Source organism: Callospermophilus lateralis, chromosome 4, assembly GCF_048772815.1.
Source record: "Callospermophilus lateralis isolate mCalLat2 chromosome 4, mCalLat2.hap1, whole genome shotgun sequence".
In the NCBI taxonomy this organism is placed as follows: Eukaryota; Metazoa; Chordata; class Mammalia; order Rodentia; family Sciuridae; genus Callospermophilus; species Callospermophilus lateralis.
In genome coordinates, this window is record NC_135308.1 from 68,885,082 (window position 1) to 68,900,853 (window position 15,772).

The window sequence follows — 15,772 nt, forward strand, 5'->3', positions numbered from 1 at the left end:
TAATCATTCATTCTACTGTTGGTTGACATATAAATTGCTTTCAGATCTCAGTTCTTCCAAACTATGTTGGGTGAAGTTTATGTACATGTCCAATAGTGACACATGCAAGATTTCTCCAGGGTTTGAACCTGTATATGGAATTACTGGGTCCCTGGGCGTAAGAATCTTCTCTTTGCTAGACAATACCATTTCTTTATGTATTATATTAATTTCCACCCTTGCAGTAGGGTACAAAAGTTTTTCGTGTTCCACTCCACCTTCCCTTGGTATTGTTAGACTTTTTAACTAGAAATTATGCCTTATCGTACTTTTGATTTTCTATCCCTGGATATGAAAGAGGTTTTTTTTTTGTTTTTTTTTTTTTCCTTTTTTTCCCTGAGTGATGGAGATGGAACCCAGGACTTCACACGTGCTAGGCAGGTGCTCTACTCCTGACCTACACCTCAGCCTGAACATACTTTCTTGTGCTCTTTGTCTTTTCAGAAAGGACTGACTGTTGGAGCTTCATTGTAAGCTACCTGCATATTTTGCTCATTTTTCTGTTGTTGTTTTTTACTGATCTGATGAATTTTTATATATTCTGAATGCTGATCCATCTTGTGTGTGTAGGTGTCATTTCTCCTGGCCTATACCCTTCTGCCCTTTCAAAGGTGACTTTTGATGACCTGAAGTTCTCTATTTTTATGTTGTCAAAATTATCAGCCAGGGCTGGGGTTGTGGCTCAGTGGTAGAGTGCTTGCCTAACATGTGTGAGGCACTGGGTTCGATTCTCAGCACCACATATAAATAAATTAAAGGTCCATTAACAACTAAAAGAAAAGTGTTTTTTAATTATCAGCCCATTCCTTTGTGTTATTTTGCGTATTGTGCATAGTTTATAAAATCTTTCTGTATCCTGAATTCATAAATATCCTTGCCACTGTTTTCTCTTAAGATATCTAATGATTTGTTTTGTTTTCTGGTTTTTGTTTATTTTTGGTGTTGGAGATAAAACCCAGGGTCTTGCACATGCTACTCACATGCTCAACTTCTGAACTACACTCCTGGCCCAAGTTTTAAAGCTCTGATTTGCACATTTACATTTTTAATTCAGCCAAAATTTTAAGTTTGTTTATGTATTTGCATATGACTATTGGTTTTTTATTTATTCTAATTAGTTATACATGTCGGTAGAATGCATTTTTGACACATTGTACATAACTGGAGCACAAATTCTCATTCTTCTGACTGTGCGTGGTGCAGAGTCACACCAGTTGTGCAACCATATATGTACATAGGGTAATAATGTCCATCTCATCCCATGGTTATATACATATTGTTTAAGGTACAGAGACAATTTCATCTGAAAAATCAATTGTCCCAACACAATATATTTTTCCCACCTATTTTCAATGACAGTTCTCTCATATCGTACTAACTAAATTCAGTGAGTTAGTTTCTGAACTGTGTTGATTTATTCTTCAGCCCTTTGTCAGTGGTAATTATCTTAAGTATCATAGCTTTATAATAAGTCTTGATGTTTAATCAAACAATTTCCTCACTGTTACGTCTTTGGGAATTTCTCAGCTATTCCTTATCTTCATGCTTCAAATAAATTTGGGGGACAGATATCCACATCGCATCAAAAGTGAAAAAACTCAACTGCTGGAATTTTTATTTGCAATCCCATTGAATCTAAGGGTAAATAAATTCAAAATGAGGAAAATCTATAGTGCCCTGCCCCTGAGTCTTCCTACCCAGAACCATGGCTTTTCATTTTAAGCATCCATTCCAGATGAGGCGGGATAGCGTTTTGGTAACACTTTCTAGTTTTCCTCATAAAAATTTTGCACCTCTGTTCAATATTCCTCAGTATCTTATTTTTGGTTACCCTTGACTTTTCTTTTTTCTTTAAATTAAAATTCACTTTTGTATAGCAATCTTCCATCTGACAGCTTTGATAAACTTCCCTATTCATCCTAGCCATTTGACTGATGGCTGCTTCAGGTTACCTACGTGGACAATTGAATGATCTGCCAACGTGAGAGCTGCGTTTCTTTTTCTTCCTTCTAATTTCAATTTCTTTCTCTTTCCTATTATACTGGCCATAACTTCAAGCAACACTGAATAAAAGCAATGAGAGCAGTTTGTTACTGATCCCAAAGGGGACATTTTTAATATTTCACATTGAATATGTAATTAGTATGACTCTGGGTATGTGGGGGGAGTAGAAAAGAAGAGAATCCAGGGCGCACTCACATCGCAGGTGTGCTAAAAAAGCTCTTATCAGGTTAAGGAAGTCACCTTTGAATCCCAGTTGGGTAAGAGTTGTTATCATAAGCAAATATTGAATGTTATCAAACATTTTCTGCCTCTATTGAGATGATCATGTGATTTTTCTTCTTTGAATGAACTGCTATGTGGTGAACAACATTTAGAAATCTCCTAATAAACCAACTTTGCATTTGTGGGATGAATTCACTTTAGTCATAATCAATAATCTGTTGAACCACAGATAGGGTCAATATGTTCAAGTCATGTTTAAAATTTTTACATCTGTGTTTAATTGCAAAATGGTTCTGTGATTTTTTTTTCCCTATAACTATATCTGATTTGGGTATCAAGGTTGTTCTGGTGCTAGAGGGGGGCCTGAGAAATGCTTCTTCTCTTCTACTCTATAGAATTTCAACACTCTTGGAACGATCTTTTTCTTTAACGTTTGGCATATCTCACCTGTAAAATGATCTGGGATTGATATTTTCTCTGTAGGGAGATTATCAAGTGCTCGTACCCAAATGTAATGGTTTTCAATGGTCACTATGGGATTTCCATTTCTTCTTCAGCCATTTCGGCAATCCATTATTTTGTTAGCAGTGTTTTTTCTTTTTTATTGAAGTTTTCAAGTTTATTCGTTATAGATGACATTATTTTTCATTTCTGCTGTACCAGCAGTAGACAATTTTCTGGGGCTACTATAATGGAGCATCAGAAACTGGATGGCTTGAAAGAGCAGAAACACAATGTGTTTTTCCAGTTCTGGAGGCTAGAAATCCAAAACCAAAGTGACAGCAGTGTTGGTTCCTTCTGAAGGCTCTGATCTGTCCCCTGCTCTTAAATAGAAGAATCTAGCCCATTTAGTTATATCATTGCTACTGATATAATTGAATTTTTTTCTATCATGTTATTCTTTATTTCTTCCCCTCCTATTTGCCCTGTGTGTGTGTGTGTGTGTAAGAAAAAAAATTCAATTTTTTCCCCTTACAAGATTGAAAGTTATACACTTCCATTTCTATTCTTAACAGCCTAAACTCTTCCCAAAACATACAGATCAACAACAGTTACCAAACTGGTCATCTAACCTAAATCCCTCCTGCTCTATTTCCTGTTAGTCTGTCTTCAGAGCATAGAATCTCTCTCCCATGTGCCTTCCTGGACTTGAAGTCCCTAAAGCACCACTTCTGGAGAAAAAAAGAAAAAAAAAAAAAAAGTTCTGGAAACTTGCCAAAGGGGAAGGAAAAGGAAAAGCTTAAAATAATCAAGTGAAAAAAGGAATAGAGAGTAAAATGTGCTAGAGTTGACCATCCTCATTCTCAGAGGGCCAAGCAAAGGTCAAAGGGCCCCGGCCACTGCCTCTGAAAACAGGAGTCACGGTCCGGCCTGCTGGAGATGAACACTCAACTTCCTTCCCTGCTAAAATTATCGGAAGAGGAACCTCGGAGCTGAAGAATGGACCTCAAGTGTCTGCGTAGCCCCTACAGCTGTCCTCAAGCTGGGAGGCCCGGTGAGGCCACACTGGGGGGGAATGCTGCTCAGATGTTGGTGGGGGAGGGGTACAGCACCACTTCCAGAGTTTCTGATGTAGTCAGGGGGGACAGGAGAATGTGCATTTCTAAGAAGCCCCCAAGTGTATTAGCTTTCTGTAGCTGTGACAAGTTTGTCCCGAGATAATCAACTTAAAAGGAGGAAACGTTTGTTTGGGCTCATGGTTTCGGAGGTTTCCGTCCATGATTGGTAGGCGTCCTTATATGGGGGCCTGGAGCAAGGGGGAACATCATGGTGGTAGAGGAACAAAACTGCTCTCCATGGCATCCAGGAAGCATAGAGAGGGGGACAGGGTCTTAAGATCCCCTCCAGGGGCATACTTCCAATGACCTAACTTCTTCCCATTAGCCACACCTCCCAAAAGTTTCACTACCTCCTAGCATCATTAGATGGGTGACCAAGCCTTTCACACTTGGGAGACATCTCAGATCCAAACTATCACACAAGTAATTCAATTGCTGGGCGGGGAGTCCCATTTAGCGCATGAATCCTGGAGAGGTTTAGCTGAGACTTGAGCATCCCTAGTCCCAGATCCCAGACGGTGGCGGGGGGCTTGGTGAATATTTGTTGGGTGCCTGAGTGGGAAGTTTACTTTATTTGATCTTTCACCATCTCCACCATCTGGAGAAGAGTCCAGCAATTAAAAGGAGTGTGAAGGGCAGGAGTTAAATATTTCTAGTGGCCAGACTAAGAAATAAGCCCGGAGGACAGATACTCCTTCCAATCTGCTGTCTGCTGGTCCCACTGCCTTTTGGACCTGTCCAGTCTTGAACAAAAGGAGAACTCACAATGAAGGAGAAGTGAAGAAGAGCTAGGAGGGTAACTGGAAGTGGCAAGTCACCCGCATTAACAGCCTCCAGGGGGGGAAGAGAACCAAGCTGCAGGTTGAGCAGAAGTCATGGAGGCAGGGTCCAGGCAGAACCGTGGGGTCTGGCCAGGCCTGAGGAGGAGGAACCCTGAGTTAAGAGCCTGGGTTCGAGGGCTAGTGAGAAATCCCAGGTTGCCATCTCTGAGCCTGACTGCAGAACAGCCAGGTGTGGCCCCCAGTCTGGCTCTCCTTGTCCATCCCTGCAGCTAGCAGTTCTATGGCCATCAGACTCACCGCTACTGGCAGCTGACAGCGCCCCCTAAGGTCATGACTGCCGCCCTCCTCTTCCTGCACGAAGCCTCTGTCCTCCAGGACACTGCTGCTTGTCCAGTCAGGAGGCCACAGGGGTTGGATTCCCTCTCCCCCATCTACAGATGCACATATTTACAGTCTCTTCCTCCTTCCTTCTCTCCCTTCCTCCCCGTCCCACCACCCTCCAGCCACCCTTAGCACCATCCAAGGCCCCAGTGGGCCACCTAGCATCTCCTTTGTCCCCAGCACCCACAGACCCTGCACCTGGGACTGTGTGTTTCCCCAGGGGGCTCTCCCAGGGGGCTCTCCCAGGCTGAGACCCAGGTTGAGGGAACTCACCCCATCACCCCCAGGGTGGGGGGAGGCCGGGGGTGGGGTTGAGAACTCTGTGGACTACAGTTGATTTGCAGCTCCTTAGAGGACCCAAAACTTCCTTAAAGGAAAAATGCAGACAGGCCCCAACTCCTGATTGGCTAAGCGGCTGGACTCCAGAAGGTTGCAGTTACCATATATGCTCACGTAGAAGAGGCCGCTGCAAATAGTGTAGACTATTTCCCAAGCCCTGGCCCTGGTAAAAATGGCAACAACAGCACACTTACTCCCTGTTTAAGTCCCATGTCCCTTTCTAGGCTCCACCATACACACGTGAGGATTGCCCTCGCAATCCCAGTGTTGCTGGCTGGAAACTAAAACTCAATTGTGTCATTGACAAGAGAACAACTTCTCTAATTTTCCTAAGGGCTCATCATCTAGGTGCGCGCGCGCGCACACACACACACACACACACACACACACACGACTGTTTTTCCTGGGGCTTCTCATAGGCAGGTATATATGGTAGTTCATGTGAGGAATGTGCTATTCACTTCTCTTACCTTTTTAGATAGAGGAAGGGATTGGAATGACTTAGAGCTGATCAATTCTCCAGTGACTGGAGCCCTCCTCCCCCACCACCTCCCTGCCCCCAACCAGAAACCTTCTCCCGCCTCCTCTCAGCCAGCCACACATTCTTCCACCCCCTCCCTGGCCAGGAGGGCTGAACAGAGGAGCAAAGAAAGGGGGCAGGGGAGGAAGGAAGTTTGAGAGTGTCGAAATATGTGTTCCAGGTACATTCCAGAGGAAAAAACACACAGGAAAATAGGGTAAAAAAAAAAAAAAAGTTAGGTCACCACTGTTTTGTATTATCCATGGTTCTGCAACTCAGAAATGGAAGGCCTTCATCTGCCCTTCATCTACACTTTTCAGTAGATATTTCCAAGGATCAGAGAGGGTTAGTGTCTTGATTATGGTCCCACAGCCAATTCCCAGCAAATCCAGGACTAGAACTCAGGCCAGAGATCAGGGATATTCCATACCCTGCACTTGATTTTGATCTGCACGTACAGTAAGTGCTTATTGGCTGCTTCTTCCCAGTCAACCCCATGGGTGACACCAGTGGCTTGGGTGGTAGGGTAGGAGCTCCTGATGGGCAGGCTGTCCATCACTGCAGGAAGAAGGAACTGCTGTGGTCTAGGTGCAGCCGGATCCACATTCAGGCCCCCCTGGGGACCCAGGGCGGCAGCACAGTGAGACTGGGTTGGTTGCACAAACCCAGAGTTACTGAAGGGAACTGAAATTTTGTCATTTTTTTCTCCCTGCCACCCCCAACACAGTATGATAGGTGCACTGACGACCCCAGCCAGACATATGAGCAGACTCCTCATCCCTGGAGAGGGAAGTGCCAGCCCCTTCTTGGTGATCCAGGATGACTTCCTTGGAAAGCCAAGGAAGTCCTTGCCATCACAGGACCAGACGCCAGCGGCACTTCCTGACGTGCACTGAGTGCATCTGCATACGTGCGAGGATGTGTGTGCATGGATCCGTGGACTTGGGAGCTGTTCCTGTGTGTGCGTGCATGTGTGTGTGTGTGTGTGTGCGTGCGTGCGTGTGTGTGTGTGTGCGTGTGTGTATTGCTCCACACACACCCGCTTCCTCTTCCACCACTTGCTGCCACGATCCTCTAAGAACCCAGCACAAGGTTTCCATTAGTGAAGCACATTTTTGTGCTATGGATGTTGAACCAGGGGTGGGGGAAGAAAGCAGACTATTGTCCGTGATGGATGGGGTTTTAGAGGACTTCCCAGGGTGGTCCTTAAGGGGGCCGGCATGGAGGCATGCCGGGCATGCAGCCTTACAACATTCCCTTGTTTCAGTCTGACGTCTGTGTCGGGGGTCTGTCTGCTGTGCCACTGGGCTCTCTGTACCCCCCTTCATCCCCCTGTCTCCCCCTCGGCCTTGGCCCTCCCCTCCCCACAGCATCCCGGACTTCCAGGTGACCTGAGTTCAGGAATGCATTTTTCTAAGTTCTCCTTTCGGGATAAAAAGCACATGTCCAACATGCCATGCTCTCTGTTGTGGATATGGCTGCCCCTCAAAGGAAGAGATGGCTTGGGGACCAGAACTCACGAATATCACTCATTATTCCCACATTTTAAACATACCCATGTCCCTTTTCAGGATGCAGAGGGGTTTTGGCCAACTTCATAGGACAGATTTCCAGGATCGTCCCCCTTGCATCTGCACCTGAACCCACTCAGTGGGAGACCAGAGGGGTGCTCAGGCTCTGTGCTGCTCAGCCCCACCCCATGTCAGCATGTGCTGGAGACAGAATCAGTACAAATACCTCAGGGTCTACGGAAACTCCGTTTATAAATCACTTTCCCTCAGCTCAGTTAACCCCTTTGTTTTAAAGATAAAGGAAATGAGCCCGTGGAAGCTTAAATGACTGGTCATGCAACCAGTAAGTGACAGAATAGAAAACAAATCCAGTCCCCGGAATTGAGGTTCCATGATGTTTCCATCTTGCCACCTTGTTGGGGGGACCTAGAGCCACCATCTAAGAAGGCCACTGCCTGCAGGGTGCTTTCTAACTAGCAGCGGCCTGGGAGCCTCCGGAGGAAATAATACAGAGCAATCCCAGGAAGTGGGGGCTAAGGACACAGGGCAGAAATGCCTTGAGGATGGGTAGCCCCTGAAGACAGGGATGAATTGGGTCCCATTATCCCAATTCAACAGGAGAAAATGGAAGGGCCATAAAGAAATGGAGCAGTTCACCCAAGGTCAGATCTCAGAGAACAAAAGCAAGTTAATCAAATCCTTAATCCAGTTGAAGGGTTTTCAAAGAGCTTTTGGGAGCAGGTGGGATGGCAGACTAGAGACCCAGACCTCCCAGGAGGAGCCTAAAAGATCAGTGCTCACATCTATGGCCTGCCCCCCACCCAACCCCTTCAATTCAACATAGAAGCAAAATGCCCCAAAGTAAGTCAGGGGAGGTACTGCAGCTCAAAAAGCTTGATGGGAAAAAAATAATGAGGGACCAGAATAGGCAAGCTTCAGAGTTCCTTCATCCTGTTCAGGGCTTGGAAATTTACATATTAAAGGCTCTGAGAAGTCCTGCAGGGAAAACCCAAAGAAAACAAACAAAATACCTAAAATAGTAAAACTGCCCTCAAAAAAATGGGGAAATTATTAGTTTAATCCCATGTTGTTTGTCCTAGGAATCCTCTTTTTCTCCATTCCAAGGAATGCCTATTAACAATACCAGGAACTTATCATTCTGGGGAATTTATTTTGGGAAATAACATCCAGAGTTCTCCAACAATGTATCAAGGGATTCAGGTGGGAAGTGAGCTGAGTGATAGTGAGAGAAGATGGGATGTCAACAGCTGAGTGGCAGATAGCTGCCTCGGGTAGAAGACAGAGGATGGACGGAGGGGCCTCTTGGGACTCCTGCTTGAGTTGCTGGTTCTGACCTGCAGATCCAGGTCTCCTCTCTTCCCCTGTTCCTAGGATAAGTTCAAGTACTGCCCTCTCTGAGTGCTCTGCTAGCCCCTAAGATGGAAGTTTTTGTCCAGAATGGTTTCAGGGACCACCCTATATGACTCCTCCAGGTTTTAGATCCCCCAACTGACACATAAAAATGAATGTGTATTTTCCTCTCCTTCTGAAAGGAATCTCAGTAGCCCCTGCCCTTCACTCCCCTGCACCCACACGGGCCTACTGAGCACACACACGGGTTACCAGGCCCTACATCTCATCCACCCAGCTTATGCCTAGAGCCTGGTGCAGGGCTTGGCATAGAATGCTGTGGGTAAGGGGCCGGGATGTCGCTCAGTTGTATAGCACTTGCTGAACATGTGCGCCAGGGCCTGGGTTTCAACCCCAACACTGCAGAAAAAAGAAAAGGGTTGCATAAAAAAAAAAAAAAAAAAATGTAAGCTTACCCAGAAGCGGAGCCACATCGTTCTAACACTTTTTCCTCTTCGCCCAACTAAATGGTTGGCAAGGACTATCTCTAGACTCTTCCAAGGGGCTGAGTTTGGGAGAAGGTGAGGTTCTATTCTAAGAGTCAAGAAGAGCGCAGCTGGGCTGGCAGGGGGTGGGTGTGACTCAGTGGAGAAGTGCTTGCCTACCACCTGTGAGGCCCTGGGTTCCATCCCCAGCACTGGAAAGAAAAAAGAAAAGAATGCCCAATCACAGCTCAGTTTCTTCCTCCCCAACCCTTTTTGATCAGGCTCAAGATGAAATCCTTATCCCCAAGTCTCTCTGCTTCCCCAAGTTGATGGGAGAGGTCTGGTAGCCACACGCTCCCCTGGCCCCATCCTCCTGCCTCTTCCCTCGTCTCCCCGCAGTGAGCCAGGGCCTCCCTCCTGTTTGCCGGTCTCCCTTAGTTCTTTCCCTATCCTCTCCCTCTTCCCTTTCTCTCCTTTTCTTTCCATCTATTGAATGGTCAGCTTTGCTCCAGCCAAGCAACTGGCTCCTAGGAACCTCTGTCTGCTGGGCCTTTGGCCAATGCCTTCTTCCAGCTGCCCGATTCAGGGTGATCTAAATAAGCATGTGTGTAGGGCTACTGTCTTCAACGGACTCCCTCTACAAGTCCTCTGGGTTCAACAGCACCCTCGGAGAATATCTGTATTGGACTGGGGCAGCACATCTGACCAGTTTGGGCATGTCTGACGACACCCTCAGCTGCTGTGGCCATGGGCCCTAGTGACCCGAGAGGACGCCGATGTGCAGGGAATGTCAGCACAGGGTCTTAGTCTATTTTAGAAAGAGGGTATTCTGCTCTGTATCCCTATGTTTTAGTTAATTTTTTTCGCTGCTGTGACTAAAACACCTGACCAGAACAATTTTAGAGAAAGAAAAGTTTATTTGGAGGCTCACAGTTTCAGAGATCTCAGTCCATAGAAAGTAGGATCCATTCCTGAAGTTCGAGTTGAGGCTGAACATCATAGCGGAAGACTGTGGCATAGGGAAGCAGCTCACATGATGATCAGAAGCACCAAGAGGTTTCACTTGCCAGATACAAAATCTACACCCCAAAGGCACACCCCCAGTGACCCACCTCCTCCAGCCATACCCTACCCACCTTCAGTTACCACTCAGGTAATCCCATCGGGGGATTAATGCACTGATTGGGTTAAGGTTCTCATAACCCAATAATTTGTCCTCTAAACCTTCTTGCATTGTCTCACATGTGAGCTTCTGCATTCAAACTATAGCACCCTGGATGGGTTCAGTTCCAGCAAAAGATCCAGACTGGACCTGGAAAGCCCAGAGGTGGGCTGGAGATGAAGTAGGCAGAAGGAGCGGCGCCTGTGTCCTGCATCCACACCCAGCCTCCTCCTAAGGGTTGGTCCAGGCAAAGAAAGAACACAGGGGCCTGCTGGTGGGTGGGAGTGAAGTCGAGAGAGGAGGAGGGGAGGCCCAGGGGAAAGGTCATGACCTACTAAACACACAGGCAAAGGGGGCCCCACAGCCTGGATCCCCAGGTGAAAGAGAGGAAACGGGAATGTCTCCGGGTCCCGACACATGGTTGTAATGATCACAGACTCCTTAGGCTCAGGGGGGCCTCAGAGTTCATCTCCTCCATCCTCCTGTTTCCGGGAGAGGCTATATCTAAACTAGTCAAGATGTGCAGGCAACTCTGTTCTTAAATTCTCTGGAGAAGGAAATCACTGAGCTCCTTGTCACTGACTATTAGCCTCAGGATCATGGTGTCAACTTTGTCCACATCATTCAGAAGGCTCACAGTTTACAAAGCCCTCACCAGAGGCTGCTTTGTGACCAGGCTGAATGTCTGGACTCCTGGGCCTTTGGTCCATTGTGCATTGTGATCCCAAGTTTCCTAGGGAAGAAAGTTCTTGCTGTTCAGCCCCAACCTTCCAGCTTCTGCACAGAGCCTGTGCTCATCCACATGAAATATGCAAAATGGTTCGAATGGTGTGTGAACCTTGGTGAGCATCGCGTTAACTGCTAGGTGCTGCTGGGTAGATGGAAATCACTTATTCTTCAATTTCCTTCTCGAAAGTACTTATTGCTCTCGATGCTGTCCTAGAGGCAGAAAGGGGATGTGGGTAAATGCCTTACCGGAATGTCTTCCCTGATCTGTTCCCGACTCCACTCACACTCTGTCCTGAGCCAGGTTGTGGCTTCCATCCCCCATGTGTTCCCATCGGCACATCAGTTGACCTTTTGAAGGGGCTAAGAGTGGTGCAGAGGAACAGCTAGGGGCTCTGAATGGTGTAGCCATATAATTTATTATCCAATCCAGGATGCCTTACAGAGTGAAAGGGCTGCTATTAATTATGCGGGACAACAGGCAGACACCAGGATTTTCCCAGGCAGAGCAAGACGCCGGTCACCCTAGCTCTGGATTTGAATCAAGTCTCTCCACCTTGTTTTTTGGCCAATCCTGGGCAATTTAGGCTCAAGTTTCTCATTGGTGAAACTTACCAAGGTAAGATATCTGCCCCCAAAGGCAGAGAGCCTTGGTCTTTGAAGTACAGGAGTCATTCAGGGTGTTTTTCAAAATCCCAAGTGCCCAGCTGGGTGCAGTGGCGCATGCCTTATAATCCCAGCATTTGCACAGACAAGGAGATCACAAGTTCAAGGTCAGCCATAGCAACTTAGACTCTCAGTAATTGAGAAAGACCCTGTCTCCGAATTAAAATTAAATTAAAATTAAATAAAACAGGGGGGAACTAAGTAGTAACTCAGTAGTAAAGCACCCCTGGGTTCAATCCCCAGTAACACAACAAAAAATATCAAGAAACCAACAAAAACAGAAAGCACAGGTTCCTAGCACAGTGCCTAGAAACTGACCCAAAGGGTAGGTCGTGATGTAGGAGTCTGCATTTTGGCAATCACCTCGGGGGATGCTGATAGATGGGTCAGAGGTCAGTCTTTTGGAAACACTGCCTTTGGGTCATGGCAAAGTCCATAACAACATGAGTAAAGCACCTAGCACAGAGAGGGCCACCATGCATGGCCATTGTCATCCTGTTGAACCTCCCGCCACCACCTCGATCTCTCGTCTCTCAGCTCCTTGAGGGCAAGGCTGTATCTTAATTATCTTTGAAGACACAGTGGCAGCTTGGTTCACAGCGGTGCTCTAACAATGTTTGGGGCCTCAGGAATGCTTTGGAGACCCTTTGGAGACTCACAATTATGAAGTAAAGAGTGGATCTCACTTGGACTTTGGGGCACTGTCCAACCTCAGGCAAAGCTGTGACATTTTCTACACGCAGAGTCCAACCCATTGTGCTGCAGAACCCTCATTCCTGCTGCTCACCTGCCCCAGGCCACCCTCAAGCCCATCTCAGAGGACTGGGGTGGGGCAGAGCACAGGTTTGCTGAGAAATCTGGCTGAGAGATCTGACCGTTACAAGGGTTTCATCCTGAAATGACTTTGAATGAAAACTGAAAGTAAAACTCAAAACCACCCACTTCCCCCGCTCTCTTCACTAGCAAGCCCTGAGTTCAGCTCAGCAGAGCCGGGCTTGAGGCCTTCCCAGGCCTGCCGCACCCTTCCCAGCCCAAACCCTCAACCTCTGCTGACCGTTGTGTTCAACCGGCACCTTCTGCACAGCCCCAAGGACTCTGCTTCTCCGGTCCCCTCCCACCCACACAGAAGTCAGAGCCAGGGGCAGTGGAGAGACACACCCTTCAAGCAGAGCCAATATCCCAGTTTTCTTATCAAACCTCACTCCTTTTTATATCTAGACTCCACTTATTAAATAAGAACCAATTCTAACATTTAACAAATCCGTCCAAGACATATATAATGGCCAAAACTTCTGAGTGGGTATTGTGGACTCACAACTGACAGGGTATCACAAGTCAAAAACACAAAAACTTAACTTTTAAAAATGAACATTGGTGGGGGTGGTGCTGGAGATGTAGCTCAGTGATAGAGCACTTGCCTGGCATATGTGAGGCACAGGGTTCAATTTCCAGAACCACAAAAGAAAAACAATTTTTAGTACAAAAGCAATATGCAGGGCTCCTCAACTTACAATGAGGATGTCCTGTTGAAGCATCAGAAGTAGAAAATACAAGTTGAAAATGCGTTGAACACTCCTAGTCTAGCAAATATCTGAGCTTAGCCACATCTACCTTAAACAAGCTCAGAACACTTCTGTTAACCCACAGCTGGCAAAACATCTAACCTAAAGTATGCTTTTATAATAAAGTATTCAATAGCTCACGAAATGACATGAATTGAATATTGTTCTAAAAGTGAAAAACAGGGCTGGGGATGAGGCTCAGTGGTTGAGGGCTCATTTAGCATACACGAGGCCCTGGGTTCTATCCTGGACATGTCAAAAATAAGTAAATAAATACAAATAAATACATGAAAAACAGAAAGATTATTCTATGTCCGGAGACCAGGAAAAGATCAAAATTCAAAGTAAGCTTTCTACTAAGTATATATTGCTTTCCTACCATTGCAAGTTCAAAAAATCAAGTTGGACCCTCGTAAATAGACCACCTATACATGCTAATAGCAAAAACCCAAACACTACAGAAATCAAACACATAGTTCCTAGACGCCTACCCTCCAAACACCTCTTCCTTTCATAATTTCAGAAGCTGTATTGTAGTGGGTTTGTACACAGGATTGCTATTGAATGCACACTGTCACCCCAGGCTCCCAGAAGCTAGAACAAGTTGACTTGCCTCTGATCACCAGGTAAAAAGTGGCAGAACCACTCTTTGGTGCAGCAAGAGGGTACAAACAACATGCTACTAGGGGAAGAGAGAGCTAAGATAACACGCAGGAAAGAGGGGCATGTTGTCTTTTCTATCCTCACTGCCTAGGGGACAGGAACATGGCCTCAGCAAACGTGCCGACTACCCAGTGGCCCAGCCTCATGGTTGGAATTAAAGATTGAAAGCTGGAATGTAATTCACCAATCTCGGTCACACTTCTTAATTTCATAGGCATGGACACAGATCTAGAATAGATCTGGAGTAGGCCTTAGCATCAAGAGCAGATTTCTTTAGTCAAGACTCTTGTCTTACTCATGTTTATCGAAGGTCGAAGCTCCAGCTTAGCACTGGAGATGTTTTGATGTGTCTGGGGCAGACTAAGTTCAGAAGCAGTTGACAGCAGGGCAGGAGTGACAATGGTTTTTATGGAACATCTTCAGTTCTTCTCCCCACCTACAGAAGTCAAGAAAGGCCTTCAAGGGCTGGGGCTGGGGCTCAGTGGCAGAGTGCTTGTGTAGCCCACGTGAGGTACTGGGTTCGGTCCTCAGCACCACAGAACAATAAAAAAATAAAGCTATTGTGTCCACCTACAACTAAATGTTTTTTTAAAAATGAAAGAAAGGCCTTCAAGAGAGGTCCGTCCGTCCGCAATGGATGACCTATCGGTAGGAATTATTGAGAGGCTGCCGTCTTGTCATCTGGAGACAGACTCCCAGCAGGGGCAGGCCTTTTATACTGGTCCATCTTCACATCTGAGAAGGGCTGGTGTCCTTGCCACACGTGCCCACACCTTCCCACATGCCTACTTACCCCACTGGTTCCTGGGCCTTCATTTCTCCATGCTCTCAGCCCCCAACCACTCACACTCTCCTTCAGCTCTTAGTCCCTCATCTGAAGGCTCAGAGGTCTTAAGATGTAGTAAAGACAGTTCCTTAAATACCTCTTTTCCCATGACCCTGCCCTTGTCCTATCCCAGCCACCTGCTCCCAAGGGTGTACCCTAGACATTTGAACCCAGGGTGCTTTACCACAGAGCTACATCCCCAGACCTTTTTATTTTTTCATTTTGAGACAAGGTCTTGCTAAGTTGCTTAGGCTGGCCCTGACCTTGTGATCCTCCTGTCTCAGCCTCCTGAGTCGCTGGGATTACTGGCTTGTGCCTGGCTAGACCTTGTTAATACCAAAGCATCCACTCCCACTCTAATCTCAATTTCCTGCACCCGCTCTTGAATTCCTCTCTCTCCATTCCTCCTCTGGGACCTCAATTCCAATAACCCTCGGCTCCACCATCTCTTCCCACCTCTCCCTTCCTCACTCATTTTGTATTTCACCCCTCCACCCTCCTTATCCATTTTCAATTCTATGGCCAATCATTGTGATTACCTCCTTAGATACATCCCCAGTTCCTTGGTCCCTCTTACTTGATCATAGCTAGACACAAGAAACATAAGGCAGAGGTGTGCAAGACCACCAGGAATGTGTGAGCATTCCTCACTGCCCCTCACAACCCTGAGACTCCCTGCAGCTGCAGGAGATAGGGGACTACAGCTGGTGTGACTGGATCGTGGAAGCAAAACCTGCTCCTTCACAGCCGGAGAATTCAAGGACCTTGGTTTAGGTGAGGATTTATGAGGACGCTAAAACTCCCTGCAGAAACTCCATCAGCCCGGCCGAGGGGTTCTTCTGAACACAGTCCCTTCCACATGGGCCCTCCTGAAAACCCATCTCCAGATGGCTCATCCTCTCTCAGGGCACAGCTGCAAGGTCACTTCCAAGTGCACATCATGTACTCACACTTTCCATGAGAAAGGATCCAACG